Genomic DNA, 6,718 nt, shown 5'->3' on the forward strand with positions numbered 1-6,718 from the left:
ATCAGGGGCTCTGCAGGCTCGCCACTTATCGGGGATGGAGCTGCCCAAAAGGGAAGCTGCGAGCAGCCTGAGTTTGCTGCTTTATCTGGCAGGATCCGCCGGGGGTCAGCGCGAGGATGCGCCGCGCCCGGGGGGCTCCGCTCGCGCCCCCGGGAGATTTGGGGGTCACTGGGTCACCCCCGCTGCGGGTCGGGGATCCCAAGGGTCATCCTGCTGTTCCGGAGGGGATGTGGCCTGCCAGGAGCTCACCCCACAGGGCAGGAGGGAGAAGGAGGGTTTTGGTTTAGCTTTGAAGCGACCTTGTTCCCTGGAGGGGGCTGAGGCACTTCCAGCTGATGGGCAAGTTCCCAGGAGCTGGGGGATGAAATCCCAAACTCGGGAGTCTTTAGGGATGTAAAGACTCACCACCCCTTCATCCACAGTGCTGGGACACCCTGGCTCTGTTCTGCTTGCCCAGTGGGATCATGGCCATGCTTTGTGCTCACTCCATCCCCTGGCAGGGCTGGAGACAGGATGTCCATCCTTCCCACATTCCCCCAAACCATCCCAAATTCCCCCAAACCCTTCCCCACAGCCCCTCCATCCGTGCCTCAGGTTTCCATCTTTCCCACTGGTTTTGGTTTGCCCTGGGGAAGGCTGGGTAGCAGAGAATTTCGGGGGCACCCACAGGCTCCAGCTCCCCTGCCAGGGCTGCCCCATCCCTGCCCTGCCAACCTCAGCAATTCCAGCCAGCTTTCCCAGAAGGATAAGAGGAAAAACTCTGCAAATTTCACATGGAGCTGGGGCAGGAGTGCAGCAGAGAGCCCTGCTGAGGGACAGGCTGCTCAGCCTCATCATGAGCCAGCACAGGATTCCCTCTGGGAGCTGCTGCAGCCCCTGGGAACTCTGGATTCTTCCCTTTCCACCAGGTAGGATGGAGCTTTTTGCTTTTGTCCTTGTGGGAGCAGCACAGGCAGGGACAGGATTGGAGGAGTTGTGGCCAAACCCAGGGTGGCTTTTGCATTATCCCACCTGGGAATTCCCAGGGAATTCTTCACCCCCTTCCCTACAGCAGCATCCCTGTTTGCAGCTCCACCTTGCTGAGCCCTCTTGCTGCTGCTGTCTTGCCTGTTTGGGCTTTATTTAGTAACTAATTACTAATTATGAAATATTAATTTAATATTAATATTTCCTCTGGGCAGTAATGATGGCTCTGGGTTGATTACAGAGCTCAGGCTCCTCTCCTGATCCCCCAAACCCCTCACCCCTCACCTCCATATCAGGATGGCACAGAGCAACTCCTCATTTTCTTTTTTTTTTTAAGTGCATCTAATTAAAACTCCCAAGTCCTTTTCCCCCCCCACTTTTTCCTCCCAGCTCCCCCTTCCCTTCAGTTGTGTTTATCTCCCTCCTCAATAATCTCTGGCTGCCCAGGGTTTGTCTGGAAACCTCAGGGTTCATTATCGGGGCGAGCAGGGCACAATGGGGGGGACGGCTCCTCCAGGATGGGCACAGCCCCCCCACATCTGCCTCCTCCCTCCCCCTCCACCCTGGCATGTGTGGGTGGGAAAAATTCTCCCAGCTGCTCCCTGTTATCACTGGGAGAGGAGCAGCAGAGAGTTGTGTCTGTGGGAGGCTGCTGGGGGATGGGGACACTTGGGATTCAGGGCATTGGCACCCCCAGTGTCCCAGATCAGGGGGGCCCAGCACCCTGAAATCCTCCCACGTGTGTCCTCCTGCCAAAGGCAGCGGGGTGGGGACCATCCCAGCAGTGATGGTGGCACCTGTCCCTGATTTGGGATGTGGGAAGAGGGGCTGTCCCTGCTGGGGGATGTCCTCCTGTGCCTGGGGTCACTGCAGGGTGGAGGGGACAGTCTGGGGACACTGATAGGGTGAAGGGATGCTCTGACTGGTCTGGGGATGTTGCTGAGTGGAAGGATGATCAGACCAGTTTGGGGACAGTGTCAGTGTGGAGGGATGTCAGGGTGTTGGGGACAATGACAGTGTGAGGGGATGTCCAGGGATTTTGGGGACAGTGACAGCGTGGAGGGATGCTCAGGGATTTTGGTGACAGTGTGGAGGGATGCTCAGGGATTTGGGGGACAGCGTGGAGGGATGCTCAGGGTGTTGGGGACAGTGACAGCGTGGAGGGATGCTCAGGGATTTTGGGGACAGCGTGGAGGGATGCTCACTGTCACTGGGGACAGTGACAGTGTGGAGGGAGGGATGCTCAGACATCTGTTCCCATTTTCCCTGGCATTTTCCTGCACTCTTGTGGTGCGAGCCCTGAGGGTGATGCCTCCAGGCTGGTGCTGATTGACAGCTGTCAATCATTCACAGTCCTGCTCGGCCCTGCCTGCATCTGAGGACCAGTGGGGATTTGGGGCTTGAACCCCCCCCACCCCCTCCTGGGGGTTCTCCCAGCCCCAGGCACTGGGGCTGTGGCAGGGACCCCCCGTGCTCCCCTCCCCTTTCCGTTCGGGATATCTTCCCTCTGCATCAGCTCCGGGGCCCCTGCATCCCCTTCCTCCCCTCTCTGGCTTCCTGCCCTCCCCAGTGCCCTCCTCCCGCTGCCTGGGCACAGCCAGGGGTCCCAGCAGCCCCGGGAGAGGGGACAGGGTGTCCCTGGCACAGGGGTCCCGCCATGCTGGCAGCCCCAGGGCAGCCAGGAAGTTTTCCTCCTTCCCATCCTTCCTGAGCGCTTTCTGCTGCTTTCCCCAGTGTTTATTCCTGTCCCCAGGACACAGGTCACAGGTCCTGTGTGTTTCCTGCATGTCCCTTGTGAGGAGGACCCCAAGGGACAGGGGCTGCCTTGGGATGGCAGCACTCCAGGCATGGGAACCCCTTGGGATGGGGGCCAGGAGTGGGGACAGAGCAGGGACAGGGTGCCCCTGGCACAGAGGTCCTGGCAGCCCCAGGGAAGCCAGGGAGTTTTCCTGCTTCCCATCCTCCCTGAGCCTTTCCTGACCTCATTCCCTGTGTTTCTATCCACATCCCTGCAGGCACAGGTGCCAGTTCTTTCCTGGCATGGGAACCCCTTGTCATAAGGGATGGCAGCACCTCAGGGATGGGCACCCCTTGGCATGGGGACCCCCTCCCAGCCCCATCCCAGCAAGGCACAGCAACACCCCAAAGGCAAATGTGTGGGAATGCTTATCAGCCCATCCTGCAGGGGCAGGGCACCCCAGCTTCCGTGGGGTGATCCCGGGAACACGTGGCACGGCCGGTGCCGCCAGCGCCTGCCAGCTGTGCCCCACAGCTGGTGAGCAGAGCAGGCCCTTTTGGGGTGCAGCCCCTCGTGTGTGTGCAGCCTCCCCTGTCCAGCCCCCCCAGGAGCTGGGTGGTGCCCACGGGGCAGGGCCTGGCTGCTCCATTATCCAGGGGCAGGGTTCAGCCCGATAAGGAGTCGCTTTTGGACTCGGGCAGCAAACAATCAATAAGTGGCGAGCGATGGGCAGCAGAGATAAAGGCAGAACCCCCCCTGGCTCCTGCCCCACCGGGGCCTCCCCAGCACCCCAAAGCGGGGCACAGAGCCCAGCTGTGCCACAGCCATCCCCTCTCCACCCGCAGAGCTGAGCCCAAGCAGGCTCAGCCCAGCAAGGCTCGATTTAAACCCTCCTCACTCCTTTGTCGTCCCCAAGGCTGCCCTGATTACTCGAGCACCCGGGATGGCAAAGCCGGGATAATCTCCTTAGCCCCTTTGGAGAGATTTCCCTTTGTGAGCCGAGGTGAAGAGTGGAGATGCTGCGTGTTCACAGCTTAAGACTCTTCCCAATCGGCTCCCTCCATCTTATCGGAGCGGTGCCATCACATCATTGCAGTAGTTGAGTTGTCAGGATTTATTCCTTCCGCCGCGCTCTCGCCGCTTCTAAAAACAGCAGCTGGGGCCAGGCTGGGAAACTGGGGGGAACTGGGGCTTCTCCAGCTCGGATTTCCCCAGGCAGGAGCAGGGGAGCCATGGGAGGTTGGGTACTCATTGGTGGATCCATCCATCCATCCATCCATCCATCCATCCATCCATCCATCCATCCATCCATCCATCCATCCATCCCACTGCCAGGCCACCTCCTGCAGCCACCCACGTTGGCTCCTGGATGTTCCAGAGGTGCAGCCACATCCAGGTACCCACATTTGCTTTTCTTACAGGAGGCAAGGGCAGAGGGTGCCAAAGCATCCATCCCATCCCATTTCAAGCTGCTCCTGCATCCCTCTGCCTCCTGCGTCCACAGGATTTGAACCACATCCAAACTGTTTGGTCCCTTAGCAGGAACCTGGAGGTCCATCCCTCCATCCCTCCCTCCATGCATCCACCCATCCATCCATCCCTCCATCCATCCATCCATCCCTCCACCCATTCCATCCCCATTTCCCAGTCTGTCCATCCCAGGGCAGGATCTGGCTGTGCCCCCCAGGCTGGCACGGGAGCAAGGTGGCTGATCCCAGGCTGTGATCCCATGACACACTGATAGCAGTATTTACCCTGATTGTATCCAGGCAGCTGCAAACACTGCAGGGACCTCCGAGCCCGGGTGCCCACTGAGGGGCAGAGCAGTTGGTCTGGATGTGGTTCAAGTGCTCTGGATGCAGCTGAGGCAAAGGGATGCAGGAACAGCTTGGAATGGGATGGGGTGGGTTTGTCTGGGGGCTCTCTGCCCTGCCCTCCTGCTCACTCCCACAAGGAAAACAAATGGATGTGGCTGCATCTCCAGAGCTTCCAGCACTGCTCCTGGCAGTGCCATTCCTCTCCCTGGCCCTGGCAGTGCTGTGGACATCATGCCCATGGGCTCTGGCCTTCATCTCCATCACACCCCGTGCTGGAGGAAGGCTCAGTGATGCCTCTCTGGAACTGTGCATCCCCACAGGCTTCCTCCCTCCCCAGTGCCCAGCCTGGACCTCGGGGTGGGCAGGAATGTGGGTGCCAGCCATGCCTGCCTGGCCATGGGGTGGTGACAGGATCATCTTTGCTCCTGGCACAGCTCAGCCGATTCCTTTGGAATCTCTCGATGGGAAGATGAGCTGGGAGCAGCCCCACGTTCCCAGTCCCTGCCACACCAGGCAGGTGCACCTGGCTCTCTGGGGGCTTTTCCTTCCTCCTTCCTTCCTCCCTGCTGCTTTTCCCTGTGCCCCAGAGCAAACAGGCCGGTCCCTGCCCGATTTGGTTAATGAGCTGGGAGATAAGCCCTGCTCCCTGATAAGGAGGGACCGATGGCCAGGTGAGATACCTGGGGGGTGTTCACCTGCCAGGGGATCCCACGGGGAGCTGCAGCTCAGGGACTTTGCTCCAGGACACCCCAGGGGCTGGCAGCAGCTCTTGCCAACCTTGCAGGCAGTGGGATGTGCCTGGATCTGTGGTGGGATCAATGGGATCACGCCCTGCAGCCTGGTGGTCCCACACTGGGACACAGCTTGCTGCCTTTGGGCTTTGCTCCCAGTGTGGAGCACAGCATCTCCCAGGCCTCCCCATCATTTTCCCTGTTCCCACTCAGCAGTGCTGTGTGTTTAGCTGGAAAAAATCATCTTTTCCCTCCTTTTTCCCCTGGCTGTGTTAACGTGGGTGCAGCACAGGGGCTCTGCAGCATCCCTGGCTGGCCCAGGGACACTCATCCCTCTGGAGGAGCTCCCAGCACCCCAGAGCAGGGGTTCAGCGCCATCAGTGGGGTTCCAGCACCCCGTTTTGGGGTGGGTGGAGGCCTCGGGGCGCTGGCGGGAACGGGGCTGGCTGTGGCAGCACTATTTTTGTCCCCCTGTCTGGAACGGTTTTCTCTTTATCAGCGCCTGCGTGTTTTCTCTGCTGGGGATTGATACACACAAGATGAAGTGCTCTGACATGGGAAGTGTCAGGCGAATGCTCTTATCTCAGAGACATGGTCTCCTGACCCAAACGCTGCTGATTACCACTGAGACGGGGACGGGGGGGCACCCGCAGGGGGACGTGGCCGTTGGGCTCCGGGCCCCAAAAGCAGCCGGGATCCTCGGGGTGCCAATGCCAGAGGGGCTGCTGGGGCTCTAGGGGTGTAGGGGTGTAGGGGAGGGTGGGCAGCTCGGGGATGCTGAGGCTGGGGGAGCTCAGCACCCCGGGAGCATTTTGGAATCGGATGGGAGGTGCTGGAAGTGTGGGATAATGTGAGGGTCCAACTGCCCTGCTCAGCCACTCTGGTGGTCACTCTGCTCTCTGCCTGCCTTCAGTCCTTCATGGACCCTTCCTCAGGCTCAGTTTGTGCCAGAGAATAAATCCCAAACAGCTCCCTCATCCCTCCTCCTCCTCCTCCATGTGCTGAGGTGGAGCTGGTGAGGAAATGGGCAGGGCTGTGCCGGGCAGGAGGATGCCAGGAGCGTGGGGGGATGCCCGGGATGCAGGGCAGGCACAGCTCGTGCCGTGCTCATTCCCAAAACCCCTTTGCAGGGACGAGATCCCAGCTGGACACAGAGCTGGGATCTCCATGGCCGGGCTGGCGTTGGGAGCGCTCCCAGGCTGTGAGATGGGCACGACAGGGGAGCTGAGGCAGAGCCCATCACCAGCAGCGCCGGGGGCTGAGGCACAGGGCTGCAGCGTGCCAGGGACCAGCCTGCTGACCCCAAACGCCTCGGGGAGCCTGGACACCTGCCCAGACCTGCCGGTTCTGCCGGGATGGCACCGGCCGCTCCCCTGGGATGAGCTCCGGGCAGTCCCCGCTGGCCCGGGGTGGACAGAGGGGACCCGCGGGTGGCAGCGGCACCTGGGCGATGGGATGGTACACCA

The 6,718-nt window shown here is 60.6% G+C and overlaps 1 protein-coding gene across 1 annotated transcript in view; it reads left to right on the forward strand.

Annotated features, from left to right (window-relative positions):
- Positions 1 to 6,718, forward strand: part of ZFPM1 (zinc finger protein, FOG family member 1) — a 42,838-nt gene that overhangs the window by 24,245 nt on the left and 11,875 nt on the right. The gene's annotated exons all lie outside the window — the stretch shown is intronic.

The sequence above is a fragment of the Geospiza fortis genome, unplaced genomic scaffold (genome assembly GCF_000277835.1).
Source record: "Geospiza fortis unplaced genomic scaffold, GeoFor_1.0 scaffold102, whole genome shotgun sequence".
Taxonomy (NCBI): Eukaryota; Metazoa; Chordata; class Aves; order Passeriformes; family Thraupidae; genus Geospiza; species Geospiza fortis.